This window comes from Bubalus kerabau, chromosome 6 (genome assembly GCF_029407905.1).
Source record: "Bubalus kerabau isolate K-KA32 ecotype Philippines breed swamp buffalo chromosome 6, PCC_UOA_SB_1v2, whole genome shotgun sequence".
NCBI classification, from domain to species: domain Eukaryota; kingdom Metazoa; phylum Chordata; class Mammalia; order Artiodactyla; family Bovidae; genus Bubalus; species Bubalus kerabau.
This window is the reverse complement of record NC_073629.1, coordinates 51017603-51032771: the sequence shown is the minus strand read 5'-3', so window position 1 is coordinate 51032771 and position 15169 is coordinate 51017603. Positions and strand designations below refer to the sequence as shown.

The 15169-nt window shown below is 38.4% G+C and overlaps 1 protein-coding gene and 1 pseudogene across 1 annotated transcript in view; both read left to right on the top strand.

Annotated features, from left to right (window-relative positions):
• The window catches only part of CCDC18 (coiled-coil domain containing 18), a 216461-nt gene that overhangs the window by 173952 nt on the left and 27340 nt on the right, over positions 1-15169 (top strand). The window lies entirely within an intron of this gene.
• LOC129655120 (myosin regulatory light polypeptide 9-like) lies at positions 1049-4521 on the top strand (annotated as a pseudogene).

The following is a 15169-nucleotide window of genomic DNA, read 5'->3' as shown; positions in this document are numbered from 1 at the left end:
TAGACAGGTGGGATGGGTTGGGGAATGGGAAAGGAGTATAAGAGGGAGGGGACATATGTATAGCCATGGCTGATTCATGTTGATGTATATAGCAGGGACCAATACAACATTGTAAAGCAATTATCCTCCAATTAAAAAAAAAACAAAAACAAAAAACTGTTCTTCAGAAAAGGAGACAAAGATTTTCCCAGACAAAATCTGAGTTCTTCACCACTGCCTTATAAGAAATGCTGAAGGAAGTTCTTCAAGTTGAAACAAAAGACTACTAATTAGTAACATGAAAACTTACTAAAAGGAAAAGTAAAAATGTAGTCAAATTCAAAATCATACTGTAGTGATGGTGCTTTTAACTTTAGGTATAATAGTTAAAAGACAATAGTATTAAAAAGAACTATAGCTGCAATAACTTGTTAATGGATTACTATATAAACTAAAGTGTGGCATCAATGGCATAAAATATGAGAGGAGAAGTAAAAGTGTAGAGTTTTTGTATATGACTAAGTTGTTATTGCCTCACAACAGACTGTTCTAACTATAAGATGTTTTATGTAACCCTTGTGGTAACCACAAAGAAAAATCTCTAGTAGGTTCACAAAAGATAAAGAGAAAAAACTTAAAGTATACCACTATTTTTTTTGCTATTTAAAAAAAAATAGCAAAGGAAGACCAGAGGGGAACAAAGGAAGCAATTAACAAAAGGGTAATATTTCTTGCCTTTGTTTTTGTTGTCAAATCCAAATAATCATTGCCAAGACCAGTATCAAGAAGCATTTCTCTATGTTGTCTTCCAGGAATTTTATGATTTCAAGACTTTTAAATCTTTTATCCATTATGAGTTAATATTTGTGTATGGTGTAAGATGGGGGTCCAGTTTAATTCTTTTTCATGTGAATATCTGGATTTCCTAAAACTATTTTTTGAAGCTAACTATCTTTTCCTCATTGTGTATTCTTAGTGCCTTTGTTGAAAACTAATTGACCATATATGAATGAGTTTCTATCTGGGCTCATTATTCTGTTCCAGAATTATGTGTCTATTTTTAGGCCAGTCCTGTACTGTTTTGATTTCTATAGCTTTATAATGTAGTTTGAAATCAGGTGAGATGCTTTCAGCTTTGCTGTCCTTGCTTAAGATTACTTTGGCTCTTTGGAATCTTTTGTGGGTCCATTTAAATTTGGGGGTTGTTTCTTCTATTTCTGCAAAGGTGCAATTGGAATTTTAATAGGGATTGCATTGAATCTGTAGATCACTTTGGGCAGTAAGGACATTTTCACAGTACTAATTTTTCCAATCACAAGCTAGATTATCTTTCCTTTTATTTGTGCCTTTTTCGATTGCTTTCATCAGTGTTTTGCAGTTTTCAGTGTATAGATCTTTCACTTTCCTGGTTAAATTTATCCTTAAGCATTTTATTCTTTTTGATGCTATTATAAGTAAGTTCCCTTAATTTCTTTTTCAGAGAGTTTCTCTTATTACCTGCCTCTTCAGCTTCTCAGGTTAGGCTAATTAGAAGCCTGATCTTCAGGCTGCAGCTGGGAAAGTCAGGATTTTAGATATGCAGTTTAGGTTCTTTAAGGGCAAAATCAGGAGCTGGTTGTTTTTGCCTAACCAATCTGTGATGAGCCAGAGGGAATATCCCCTAGAAGTTCTTGTGAACCCATATAGAACTACCTCTTTGTTCTCTGTGGTCCCAGAGAACTTGTGAATGCTAAACACCATCATGTCCCACAGGCAGGTGATTTAGGAGCCATTTCCTCAGCTGGCAGACATAGAAGGTAGACTGCTAGATATTTTTCCAGATTCTGTTAAGGAGAAGCTACAGACTTGGTTTCATTGCTGGGCTTAATGGATTTGGGGTGGGGAGGTGCCTGAAGTTCCCACACACCCTTTAGTCTCACAGATGACTACTAAGTGCAAGCCCCATTAGCTCCCAGGTGCAAGCTAATCCGAAGCCTAACCCTCAACCCTTGGAAAGCAATTGGGAAAGTATGCAGTCAAAGCTCTTCCAGGTAAAAATTTTTTTGCCTGTTTTCTCTGTGCTGAGCCTAGGGGTAATAATTATGAGAAATGCTTGCATTTCTGTATAAAACTGCCTATTAGTTTAATGTAGTCCCATGATATTCGTGAATGCTGAGCCCTTTTGGCTCTCAGAGCTAACTGATTTGAGAGCCAGTTCCTCAGGTGGCAGCTATAAAAGTTGGGATGTTAGATATGTGGACAAGCTCCTTCCAGGGAATAGCTGGGGACTTGGTTTTGCTCTTGGAGTAAGCTAGGGGCAGAAGGAAAGAGATATTCCCTAAAGGTCTTTCAGGCTCCTGAGAATTTCCCACCCAGATGCTGTCTGATTAAAACCGAGACCACTGGACAGCAGCTGGGAAAGATGAAGTTTAACCCTTCTAGAGAAAGACTAGGTGCTGGGTGTTTTGCCTGCTCCCTCTGAACTGAGCCCAGGGGGACAGTTGTGGCAATGAGGATTATTCTTGAGTCCTAAGGTCTAAATGAATTTGTCTTCATAGATTTAGGACTTTCTTGGGAACTGTGACATTTTTCTTTTTTCCAGTTTCTCCTTTTTGGAATGGGAACGTTTACCCTATGCGTGTCCCACTATTGTATTTTAGAACCACCTAACTTGTCTGGTTTCATAAGTGCTGCTAGATGGGAATTATGGCTTAGGATGTATCATAGCTTAAGATTCCTATTTATCTGATTTAGATGTTAGTTAGATGAGACTTTGATGATGGAGTTGGTTATGGAATGGGTTGAGACTTTTGCGGCTGTTGATATGGGGTGAATGTATTTTGATTTCAAGAAGGAAATTAATTTGGGGGGCAATGGCAGAAAGAAGAATATTATGCACTGAATTGTATTCTCCCAAAATTCATAGGTTAATGCTCTAACTCCAATATAACTGTATTTGGAGATAGGGCCTTTAAGGAACATAAGACGCTCATCCAGTAGGACTAGTGTGTCCTTGCAAGAAGATGAAGAGATACCAGGAGTGCACACAGATAGAAAAAAGGCCATCTGAGGATACCACACAATGACGGCCATCTGGATTTCCAGCCTCCAGAATTGTGAGAAAATAAATTTCTGTTGTTTAAGCCACCAACTCTGTGGTTTTTTGTTATGACAGTTAATTAATATGGTAGCTGATTAATACAGATGGAAATAGGAGTGACTACTATTAGATACAGGGTTTCTTTTTGGAAAAATGAAATGTTCTAAAAGTGATTGTGATAATGGTTCTATTATATACTCTCTTAAAAACAGGTGATATGAATTATGTCTCAACAAAGCATTTTTAAAAGTAAAATTCATCATATTAACAAAGTAAAAAATTTTAAAATATCATCAACAGACACAAAAAGCTTTTGACAAAATCTAACCTCCATTTCTAACTAGAAAAAAACTCTAGGAGAAAGTATTTTCAAATCATATATTTAACAAGAGATTAATATCCAGCATATAGGAAGAATTTTTAAAATTCACAGCAACAACAACTATGATAATCATGAAATTTAAAAATGGGCAAAGGGGAGTTGGTAGCAGCAGCCAGGCAGTGAGGAGGTTCCTGAAGCTCTAGTATTCTTGCGGCTGAGTTAGGGATTTAACTGCCACCATGTTGAGCAAAAGAGCAAAGACCAAGACCACCAAGAAGCTCCCTCAGTACTCGACCTCCAACGTGTTTGTCGTGTTTGACCAGTCCCAGATTCAGGAGTTCAAGGAGGCATTCAACATGATTGACCAGAATAGGATGGGTTCATCAACAAGGAAGATTTGCATGACATGCTTGCTTCCCTGGGAAAAAATCCGACTGAAGAGTATCTGGATGCCATGATGAATGAGGCTCCAGGTCCTGTAAATTTTACCATGTTTCTCACAATGTTTGGTGAAAAGTTAAATGGCACAGATCCAGAAGATGTCATCAGAAATGCTTTTGCTTGCTTTGATGAAGAAGCAACTGGCACCATTCAGGAGGATTACCTGAGAGAACTGCTGACCACAGTGGGAGACCAGTTTACAGATGAGGAAGTGGAGGAGCTGTACAGAGAAGCACCTATTAACAAAAAGGGGAATTACATCAAGTTCATGTGTTTTTATTTTTTATTTTATTTTTACAATTACATACACATCCTTAAGCATAGAGCAAAAGACAAAGACAACTAAAAAGAACTTCAAACTCCAGCCAAACGTTCTTTGTTGCCACTCTGGGTATTTCTGAGACTTTCTCTTAGAGCCTGTTGCATGTCCTTAGCTTTACAGCTTCTGCCTTTCTTGTTGTATTTATTCTCAGCCACTTGGGGCACATGCATCTCTATAATCAGACTGGATGTGGGACTTCTTGTCATTTTAAGAATAGAAAATAGGGTAATTTAACTTACCAGCTGCCATCTACCCTCCCTGCCCCCAGTAACTGCAGTCTACAGAGTCAATATATTTTTTAAGAGAAGGTTATTCACTCAATTTTTTCTGAACCATAATTAAACTTTATGATAAAAATAAAATAAAAATAAATAAAAATGGGCAAAGGACTTGTGAGTAGATATTTCTCCAGAAAAGATATAAAAATGGCAAACAAGCACATGAAAAGATGCTAACTAATCGTTAGAATAATGCAGATCAAAACCCCAGAGATACCAATTCACATCCATTAGGATGGCTATTATTTAAACAATAGAAAATAACAAGTGTTAGTGAGAATGTAAAGAAGTTAGAAACCTTGTGTGTTAATGAAGTGAATGTAAAATGGAATGGAAAATAGTATGGCAGTTCCTCAAAAAATTAAAGCTAGAGTTACTCTATTATCCAGGAGAAGGCAATGGCACCCTACTCCAGTACTCTTGCCTGGAAAATCCCACGGATGGAGGAGCCTGGTGGGCTGCAGTCCATGGGGTCGCTATTGGTCAGACACGACTTCACTTTCACTTTGACTTTTCACTTTCATGCATTGGAGAAGGAAATGGCAACCCACTCCAGTGTTCTTGCCTGGAGAATCCCAGGGATGGGGGAGCCTGTTGGGCTGCCATCTATGGGGTCGCACAGAGTGGGACACGACTGAAGCGATTTAGCAGCAGCAGCACTCTCTTATCCAGCAACTCCACTTCTGAGTATATATCAAAAAGAATTGAAAGTAGAGATTTGAAGAGTTATTTGTACACCAATGTTCCTAACAGCATTATTCACAATAGCCAAAAGATGGAAATAGCCCAAGTGTCCATTGATGGATAACTGGATAAAGAAAATGTAATATATGCATACAAAAATGGAATAATATTGAGCCTTAATAAGGAAGGAAATTCTGATTTATGCTACAGTTGAATGAACCTAGAAATCTTTATGCTAAGTGAAATAAGCCAGATATAAAAGGAAAATATTGTACGGTTTCATTTATATGTGTTACTTAGAATAGGCAAATTCATGGAAATGATGATTCTTGTGACCTGGAAGAAGGGAATGGAGATTTATTGTTTAATAGCCACAGAGTTTTAGTTTGGGATGATGAAAAATTCTGGAGATGGATAGTGGCCGTGGTTGCACAACAATATGAATATACCTAATGCCACTAAACTATATACTTCAAATGGTGAACTGTATACTTCAAAATGGCTAAAATGGGAAAAATTTTTTGTTATGTATATCTTACTACAATAAAAAAGAAACTTTCAGCAGTCTAAGAATAGAAGATTAACTTAATCTGATAAAGCATATCTATGAGAAACCTATAACTGAAACCAAACTTAATGGCAGAAGACTGAATGATATCCTCCTAAAATTATAAATAAGGTAAAGATCTCCACTCTCACCATTTCTTTTCCACGGGGATCTAATCCACTGGACCACCAAGGAAGTCCCTCTTTTCAACTTTTAATGGGGGTTTCAGTTGGTGCAATATGGAGCAGAAATAAAGGCTTCCAGAGTTGCAGGGATGACAATCACAATCAAAATCACAGCAGGAGTTTTTTTTTTTTTTTATAGAAATTCACAAACTTTATGTTCGAAACAAGGGAAGCTAAAAATGTGTTGTTTAGGTAAGCATCAGTTCAGTTCAGTTCAGTTGATCAGTTGTGTCCGACTCTTTGCGAACCCATGAATCACAGCACGCCAGGCCTCCTTGTCCATCACCAACTCCCGGAGTTCACTCAGGCTCACATCCATTGAGTCAGTGATGCCATCCAGCCATCTCATCCTCTGTTGTCCCCTTCTCCTCCTGCCCCCAATCCCTCCCAGCATCAGTCTTTTCCAATGAGTCAACTCTTTGCATGAGGTGGCCAAAGTACTGGAGTTTGAGCTTTAGCATCATTCCTTCCAAAGAAATCCCAGGGTTGATCTCCTTCAGAATAGACTGGTTGGATCTCCTTGCAGTCCAAGGGACTCTCAAGAGTCTTCTCCAACACCACAGTTCAAAAGCATCAATTCTTCGGCGTTCAGCCTTCTTCACAGTCCAACTCTCACATCCATACATGACCACAGGAAAAACCATAGCCTTGACTAGACAGACCTTTGTTGGCAAAGTAATGTCTCTGCTTTTGAATATGCTATCTAGGTTGGTCATAACTTTCCTTCCAAGGAGTAAGCGTCTTTTAATTTCATGGCTGCAGTCACCATCTGCAGTGATTTGGGAGCCCCAAAAAATGAAGTCTGACACTGTTTCCACTGTTTCCCCATCTATTTCCCATGAAGTGATGGGACCAGATGCCATGATCTTCGTTTTCTGAATGTTGAGCTTTAAGCCAACTTTTTCACTCTCCTCTTTTACTTTTATCAAGAGCCTTTTTAGTTCCTCTTCACTTTCTGCCATAAGGGTGGTGTCATCTGCATATCTGAGGTTATTGATATTTCTTCGCCAATAGCTATAAAGAAAAGCAAGAGAATGTTTAACACAAAAATGAGGATAGTGGTTATCTCTGGAAGTAGTGAGGGAATTTAACTAGGGAGGAGCCTGCAGAGAATTTGGGGGATATAGGATGACCTCAGAGAAGGCAATGGCACCCCACTCCAGTACTCATGCCTGGAAAATCCCATGGATGGAGGAGCCTGGTAGACTGCAGTCCATGGGGTCGCTAGGAGTCGGACACAACTGAGCGACTTCACTTTCGCTTTTCACTTTCACGCACTGGAGAAGGAAATGGCAACCCACTCCAGCGATCTTGCCTGGAGAATCCCGGGGACGGGGGAGCCTGGTGGGCTGCCGTCTATGGGATCGCACAGAGTCGGACACGACTGAAGTGACTTAGCATAGCATAGGATGACCTGGATAGTGGGTAGATACATTAGTCACTTATTATTATTTAAACTACACATGAAAATTTACATATAATTTTACATTACAGTGTGTATCCTAGCCTATTTTTAAAAAGTCACATTCCTCAAAAGTCTTCAAATTAAAGGAGTATAAGTCGGACACAACTGAAGCGATTTAGCAGCAGCAGCAAACAGGATTTAAAGAGGCTTCAGATAGGGCTTCCCAGTGGCTCAGATGGTAAAGAATTTGCCTGCAACATAGGAGACCCAGGTTTGGTCCCTGGGTTGGAAAGTTCTCCTGGAGAAGGGAATGGCAACCCACTCCAGTATTCTTGCCTGGAGAATCCCTTTGACAGATGAGCTTGGCGAGCTATAGTCCATAAAGCTGTACACAACTGAGCGACTAACACACACACACACACATAAGATAGGGACACATTAACATACAACTAGGGAATTCAGAGGAAAAAGAGAAATCAAGGATCTCTTGGAGAAAACAAAAATGAGAAATTCAAATTGAAATGAGAAATTCCAAAATCAAATCCTCTGTCCAAATAATATGGCATCCGATTTGAAAAGACAGTGAAAAGGAAGACTTCTAGGTAGCATTGCACAACTGAGTGAATTGGAACAATGCTTGAGTCTGCACCAGGCTTGTAGATTTAAATTCTAGCTTCTTTCCCCAAAGAGAATTGTTTGTGAAATAAGGGGCACCATTGTGAATTTGACTGTATATAGGACCCAATGTTAAGATCCTACATAGTAAATGGACATGAGTTTGAGCAAACTCCGGAGATAGTGAAGGACAGGGAAGCCTGGTGTGCTGCGCTTCATGGTGTTGCAAAGAGTCGGACACAACTTAGCGACCAAACAACAGCAACGTAGTAAAAAAATCATGTTTATTTGATTTTTGCATTACCTTCCTATTGCCCCAGATTTAGAGGCTTAAAACAATGTCCATTTATCGTCTCATATTTCTGCAGATAAGGTTCTCTGCTCAGGACCTTATGGTCAAAATTCAGGTGTTGATAGGATTTGTGACCCTTTGTGGAGGCTTTGGGGAGGAATTTACTTCCCAGGCTTCTTCAGGTTGTCAGAATTTAGTTCCTTGTGGGTCTAGGACTAAATCTGTTTTCTTGATCTGTGTCTCTCTTTATCTCCAAGCCAGCAACTGGGAGTCAAATCCTCCTGATGCTTCCAAGTGACATCCTCTTCTACCTTTTTTCCCTGCAGCATCTGGAGAATATTTTTGCCTTTAATAGTTTGTGTGATTAGGTTAGATCTGCCTAGGTAATTGTGGATACTTTTTGTAAGGTCACCCTTTTGTAAGGTCAACTAATAACCTTAATTGCATCTGCAAAGTCCCTTCTCTGCAGTACTTAGAGTAGTGTTTGATTGAATAACCAGGGGCAGGAATCTTACAGTAGGGCGGACATCTTTAGAATCCTGCCTATCACAGTTATCATCTATGGCAAGAAACATTTCAGTAATTGAGCATTACTATTCTCATGGCACTGTGCTGGGACATGAAAACTTTAAATGTACAGTCAACTTGCTTCAAGGTATATATAATCTAGTTGTGTGGCCATTAATACAAAGGAAATGTTTGTATGGAATGTGGTTTTGTGGAGAATTTGTCTTAAAATACTTTTTCAATTGTATCATCTTGAGTTCAGCCAATTCTTCAAAATTATTCCATTCACTTTCATTTTTAAAAATAAACCCAGTACACTGACTGGGTTTATTCACTTGTCCATATTAATAGTTAAATCATAATTTAACAGTTAAAAAAGAACTTTTTAGTAAGTCAGATTATTCTTCTCTTGTTTTATGGTGTCAATAATTAGGGAGGAAGGGGATGAAAACCTAAAAAACAAAACTTACCTGAGATCTAAAACCTGAACCAAATCTTAGATGCCAAGTATTATTGCAATGGAAGCATTTCAGTAGCTTCCTGTACAACATGCTAGTTCTCTCTTCTTTAAATGGACTAAATAGAAGTGGTACAGCAGTAGGATCATTTTAACTGGATAACCAAATCAGGGAAATGTTTAGTGCTTTAAATATATTTCTCAATAATAATTTTGTAGTCTAGCCATACTTCTATTTATCTCATTAAATTTGGATATCCTCATGTATTATGATTCATTTGAGAAGTTAATAGTGTGAGCATTTTACAACAGACACTGTCTAAAGTAGTTAGGAGAAGACAGAAAGCTTTTAGTTCATTTCCCCTTGACTAGAGAGCTCAATAAGCCATTTCCTCATGTTGAAATAAAAGCTGTTTAATGAGAATCCAGATCAAATTCTTTTACCGGAAAAGTGTGTGTGTGTGTGTGTGTGTGTGTAATGAGGGCATGCAAAGAGTATTTGATATATCTAAATTCTAGTAAGATAAACGAAAGATTGACACACTTTAAAGTTTCATTTTAGCTATATTGTATTACCCTGATCAGTATTGCTTACCTATTTTGAATGGTACTTGTTTTAACCTTTGAATTCACTGCACAATGGCTGTTTATTTTTCTGTCACCCAAAGATCACATTTAGTGTGTTGTTTTATATCCTTCTAGCCTTCTTTTCTGAGCATAGACATTTTAAATAATTATTAATGAAATATAGTTGATGTTCAATATGTTATTTTCAGGTGTCAAATCACTATGACACTTGCATACATTATGGAATGATCACCACAGTAAATCTAGTAACCATCTGCCCCCATACAAAGTTATTGCAATGTTATGACCATATTCCGTATGCTGCATATTACATCCCTGTGGCTTATTTACTTTATACCTGGAGGTTTATAATTCACCAGTATTCTCCCACATTCCCGCCTTTGCTCTACCACCCATTATGTTCTGTATCTATGAGTCTGTTTTCATTTTGTATGTTTGCTTTGTTTTTTTATATTCTCACATACTCATGAGAATGTAAGGTATTTGTCTTTCTCTGACTTATTTCACTTAGCATAGTACTCTCTAGATCCATCATGTTGTCAAAAATGGCAAGATTTCATTCTTTTTTTGGTTTGGCTGAGTAATATTTCATTGTACATAAGAGATACATATATATGTAATATTATATATACAACATATTCTTATGCATTCATCTATCAGTGGACATTTATGTTGTTTAAATATGTTGGCTATTGTAAAAACTATTGCAATGAATATTGGGGTACATGTGTCTTTTCTAATTAGTGTTTTCTATTTCTTTTGATAAAAATACAGAAGTGAAATTCCTGGTCATATGGAAATTCTGTTTTTATATTTTTAAGAAACTTCTATACTGTTTTCCATATCAGTTGCACTAATTTACAATCCCACTAACAGCACACAGGTTCTCTTTTCCCACATCATCACTCAGTTCAGTCAGTTCAGTCGCTCAGTTGTGTCCGACTCTTTGTGACCCCTTGGACTGCAGCACACCAGGCTTCCCTGTCTGTCACCAACTCCCGGAGCCTACTCAAACTTGCGTCCATTGTGTCGGTGATACCATCCAACCATCTCATCCTCTGTCATCTCCTTTTCCTCCCACCTTCAGTCTTTCCCAGCATCAGGGTCTTTTCCAATGAGTCTGTTCTTTGCATCAGGTGTCCAAACATCATCCCTAACACTTGTTATTTGTCATCTTTTTGATGATAGCTCTTCTGACGGTATGAGGTGATATCTCACTGTGTTTTGATTTGCATTTCTCTGACGATTAGTGATGTTGGCATCTTTTTATGTGTCTGTTGGCCACCTTCTTTGGAAAAATGTCTATTCAGGTCCTCTGCCTATTTTTAAATCAGGTTATTTGTTTTTTCTTTGATGTTGAGTTGTATGAGTTCTTTGTATGCTTTCAATATTAACCCCTATCAGATAGTGTTTGCAAATATCCTTTTGCTTCGTTGATAGTTTCTTTTGCTAGCAAAAGATTTTTAGTTTTATTTAGTTCCATTTGCTTATTTTTGCTCATTTCTCTTTCCTGGTTTTCAAAGCCAGACATTCTGAGGCCTTATCTTCTCAGTACTTGACCTCCATGATAGGGATCCTGAAGTGGGGCTTAGACTCATTTCTCCTTGGGGAGGACCTCTATGATTGTGAAATTCCTTCCAGCTGGGGTGTTGTTGACTTGGAGGTGTGGTCCTGAATATACTACATCTCTACCTCTCCTACCCATCTCATTGTAGTTCCTTCTTAATATCTTTAGTTGTACTCATCTTTTCTGGCAGTCTTCATGTTGTTCTCATAGATAGTTGCTCTGTAAGTAGTTGTGATTTTGGTTTGCCCCGGGGAGGAGGTGATTTCAGGGTCTTTCTACTCTGCTATTTTGCCCACAGTCCCCACAATACCTAGTTTTTAATCACAGTCTGCTTTTTTTTTTTTTCTTTCCATTTAACACTGTCCACTACCATGGCTTGATGGTCTCTTGTCTCTGATCTTTTCCAATACCATTGTCTAAGGACCTCCTGTTTCTTTGATAATTCATCTTGGGCTCCCTCACGGCTTAGATGTTGTGATTTCCTTGGACCTATTCTTTATGATGTGCTTATCTGAATGCCTCATCCATTCTCATGACTTCATTTATAGATGTGTAGAAACCCTCCCTGGAAAGGACTAATTGCTATTGTTTTGTTCACTGCCATTTTATTTTTGTCAAAGCCTTAGATTATTTTCAATAATTTAATTGTTTTACAGAAAAATATTGTATCTTCCTCAATTTTAGTTTTGCTGTCAGAGCACCTTCAAAAAATTCTATGTCAAGACATTAAAACAAAGTGTTTTTGTTTTTTCCTAAAATTTTTAGTTGTTTTCCTTTAGTCTTTTCCTGATAAGTGCTTTTTAGGATCCACATACAGGGAATCTCAGCAGCCACTAGAGGGAGCCAGCCACTTACCAATGACTGAGAAATGGGTCTTCATTCCCTGTTCTAATCAATTTCTAAGTCAGAAAAGTCAAATCTTCTTGGTAAAGGCCTTAGTTAATGTGTTTATATTATCTGTCCTTTGTGATTTGTGCTGATGTATAAACATGACGGCAGAGACAGTTATGGCACACTTATATTTCTCCCCAGCATAAAAATACCTTCTATGTCCCTCACTACTGGGCAAAATGACCAGTTCAGAGTTGGATTTCTTTCTCAACTTTTCTTTGTCTCCCCCTCTGCCATGATTTTCCCCCTCAGCTGTAAAGTTTATCGTATTATTGTGTTGCTCAACTGAATGGCTGTAATTATAATAACTGACTTTAAAGTGGTCCGGTTTCTTTCCCCCCTTTCTGTATCTACCTTTCCTCTCCTTCCCTCATATATGCCCAATTCTATTTTCCTGTTTATGTTTAATTTTTCGAATACCTTACCCCTGAAAGCAATGTTACAAGAAATGGGGAAGCTGTGCTGTGCAGCACTTCAGGAGTAAGAACAGTCTAACACAGGGGTGAAGTGGAGCCACATTCTGCCTGATTGGCGGAACTTCCTCTGGGCCTGGTCTTCCATAGCAGTGTGGGTGACTGTGGTACCCCATCATCCAGACAGAAAAGAAATCTCTCCAGGTCTTTCTAGAGAGGAAGAGTAAGCAAGATGGGTGGCTCTGAAGCATCTGGGAATGTGGTTCACAACAGTGCACAATGTTAGCTAAATAAGGCAATATCCATTCCCATTACAGAGAAAAGATCAAAGAGCCTATAAGCTCAAGCAAATATAAGAGTTACCACATTGATGGGACCAAAAATCTGTTTAGATCAGTTTTTATTTTTGAAATAATGTCACAAAGAAAGTTTTGTGGGAAAGTATATTGCATATTGAGGCTCTCTCAAAATATCCCTGAAACATCCATTTGTTTTTATAATCCACTACGACTTTTCATCCCTAAAGTATTTAAATTCTTTTGGGTAGTCTTCCATTTCAGATTACAAATCCTCTTGGAATTAGAAGCTCCTGTGTTAGTAGTCATTTATTTATTTTTTAAAAACATTATTGTGTACTTCACTCCAGGCACTGTTTTATATATGTCCTGAGAATGCAAAGATGAAAAGACAGAATCCCTTCACCCTTGAAAAGATTAGCATAGTGAGAAAGATTTCTAATGAATAAAGTGTAAAGTAGTAATCTTATCCTAAATCACCTTTTAAAATGATGCTTTCTTCTTCTAATTTATAGATTTATAGAATACATTCAAGCAGACTATACCATTTGTAAGTGAAAGTACTCTACAAAAACATCACTTTTATGATTGAGATGTAGGTTTTTAATGCATATAATAGTTATTCCTTTCTTTTCTGATTCTGACTTCAGTTACTTTTCAATATGCCTACAGTGTGCCAGGCACTATCCTAGGAATCAAATATGAATATGACATTGCCTCCGACTCTCCAAGTTGTTTATTTTACATCTCCTCTCTCCTTAAACCTCCTACACTTCATCTTCTCCCTCAGCTGGTGATTTCATTTTACACTTCACTGAAGGAACAGAAGCTACCAAGCAATAATTAACTTCATCTTCTCACCACCAGACACTTGCACTCCCTCCTTTCACAATGAAGAAGCATACCCTGCCGTCTCTAGGGTGCTGGATTGCATGCCTGCCTAGTTGAAGATTAACTCCTCCCATGGTCTGTTTTACTTCATGCCTTAGTAATCTCAAGTAAACTCTCCCTAGAACCATATCCTCACCAACTTATGCCCTTTTTTCCACAGTGAGACTTATCAACAGTTGCTTATACTTGCTGTCTTCACTTCTTCAATTCTCTTTCTCTGTTCAACCCATTCCAATCAGATGCTCGTTGCATTTGTGGAAATGACCGTTGTCAAATCTGCCACCAGTGACTTTACCTTGCCAATTTCAGTGTTAGTCCTCAGTCCTCTCTAATTTGACCTCTCTGCTGGATTTGGCAGATACAACCATTTCCTCCTATTTGACACACAGTCTACTGTTAGCTTCAACCACATGCTCTCAGTTTTCTTTCTATATCACTGGAGTTGTTTCTGGGTCACCTCTTCCTTTACTCACCTCCAAAATTAAAGTGCCCTGGGTCTCTATTCTAGGGCCTCTTTTCTTCTGGACTTAAACTCACTCCATAAGTAGGTATATCTAGTCTCATTGTTTTAAATACAATCTTTATGCTGATGAATTAGAATTACATGTCCGACTCTGTTCTCTCCTTAGATCTCCATACCTGAATATCTAGCTGCCTTCTCACGTCTCCACTTGTGTCTCTTAGCACATCTGAACTATAAGAAGACCAAAACAGAATTGTTAATCTCCCTCTAGAGTTTTGTTCTATCACAATCTTCTCCATCTTGGATAAAACATCCCCAGTCACCCAGTGCTTCTTCTCACCACCCCATCCAATCCATCAGCAATTCTTTTTAGTCTTATCTGCAAAGTGGAACCTGACTCAAAATTCTCACCACCATGACTGCTTCCACCTTGATCCAAGCCACCCTCATCTCTTGCCTAGATGATTGCAATGGCCATCTATTCTTCCTCCGATTTTACCTTATTGTCCACCACTAGAGAAGCCAGAGAGGCTTTAAAAGTTAATCACATCCCTGGCCTTCTCACCACCAAACACTTGTACCTCCTCCCTACATTTCACTGTGAAAAAAAAAGGGCATAAGCTGGTGAAGATGTGGGTTCTAGGGAGAGTTTACTTGAGGATAATACTAAGGCATGGAGTAGAACAGACCGTGGCAGGAGTTAATCTTCAACTAGACAGGCATGCAATCCAGAGCCCTAGAGGTGGCAGGCTATGCTTCTTCGTTGTGAAAGGAGGGAGTACAAGTGTCTGGTGGTGAGAAGATGAAGTGAGAGAAAACCCTCTGATAACTTCCCATTACCATTAGAATAAACTGAAGTTCTTTCCAAGGTCTCTGAGACCTGCAAAAACTTCTGGACTCCTCTGCTCCCACTCTCACCTTGTTCATGCACTCTGACCACATGGGCC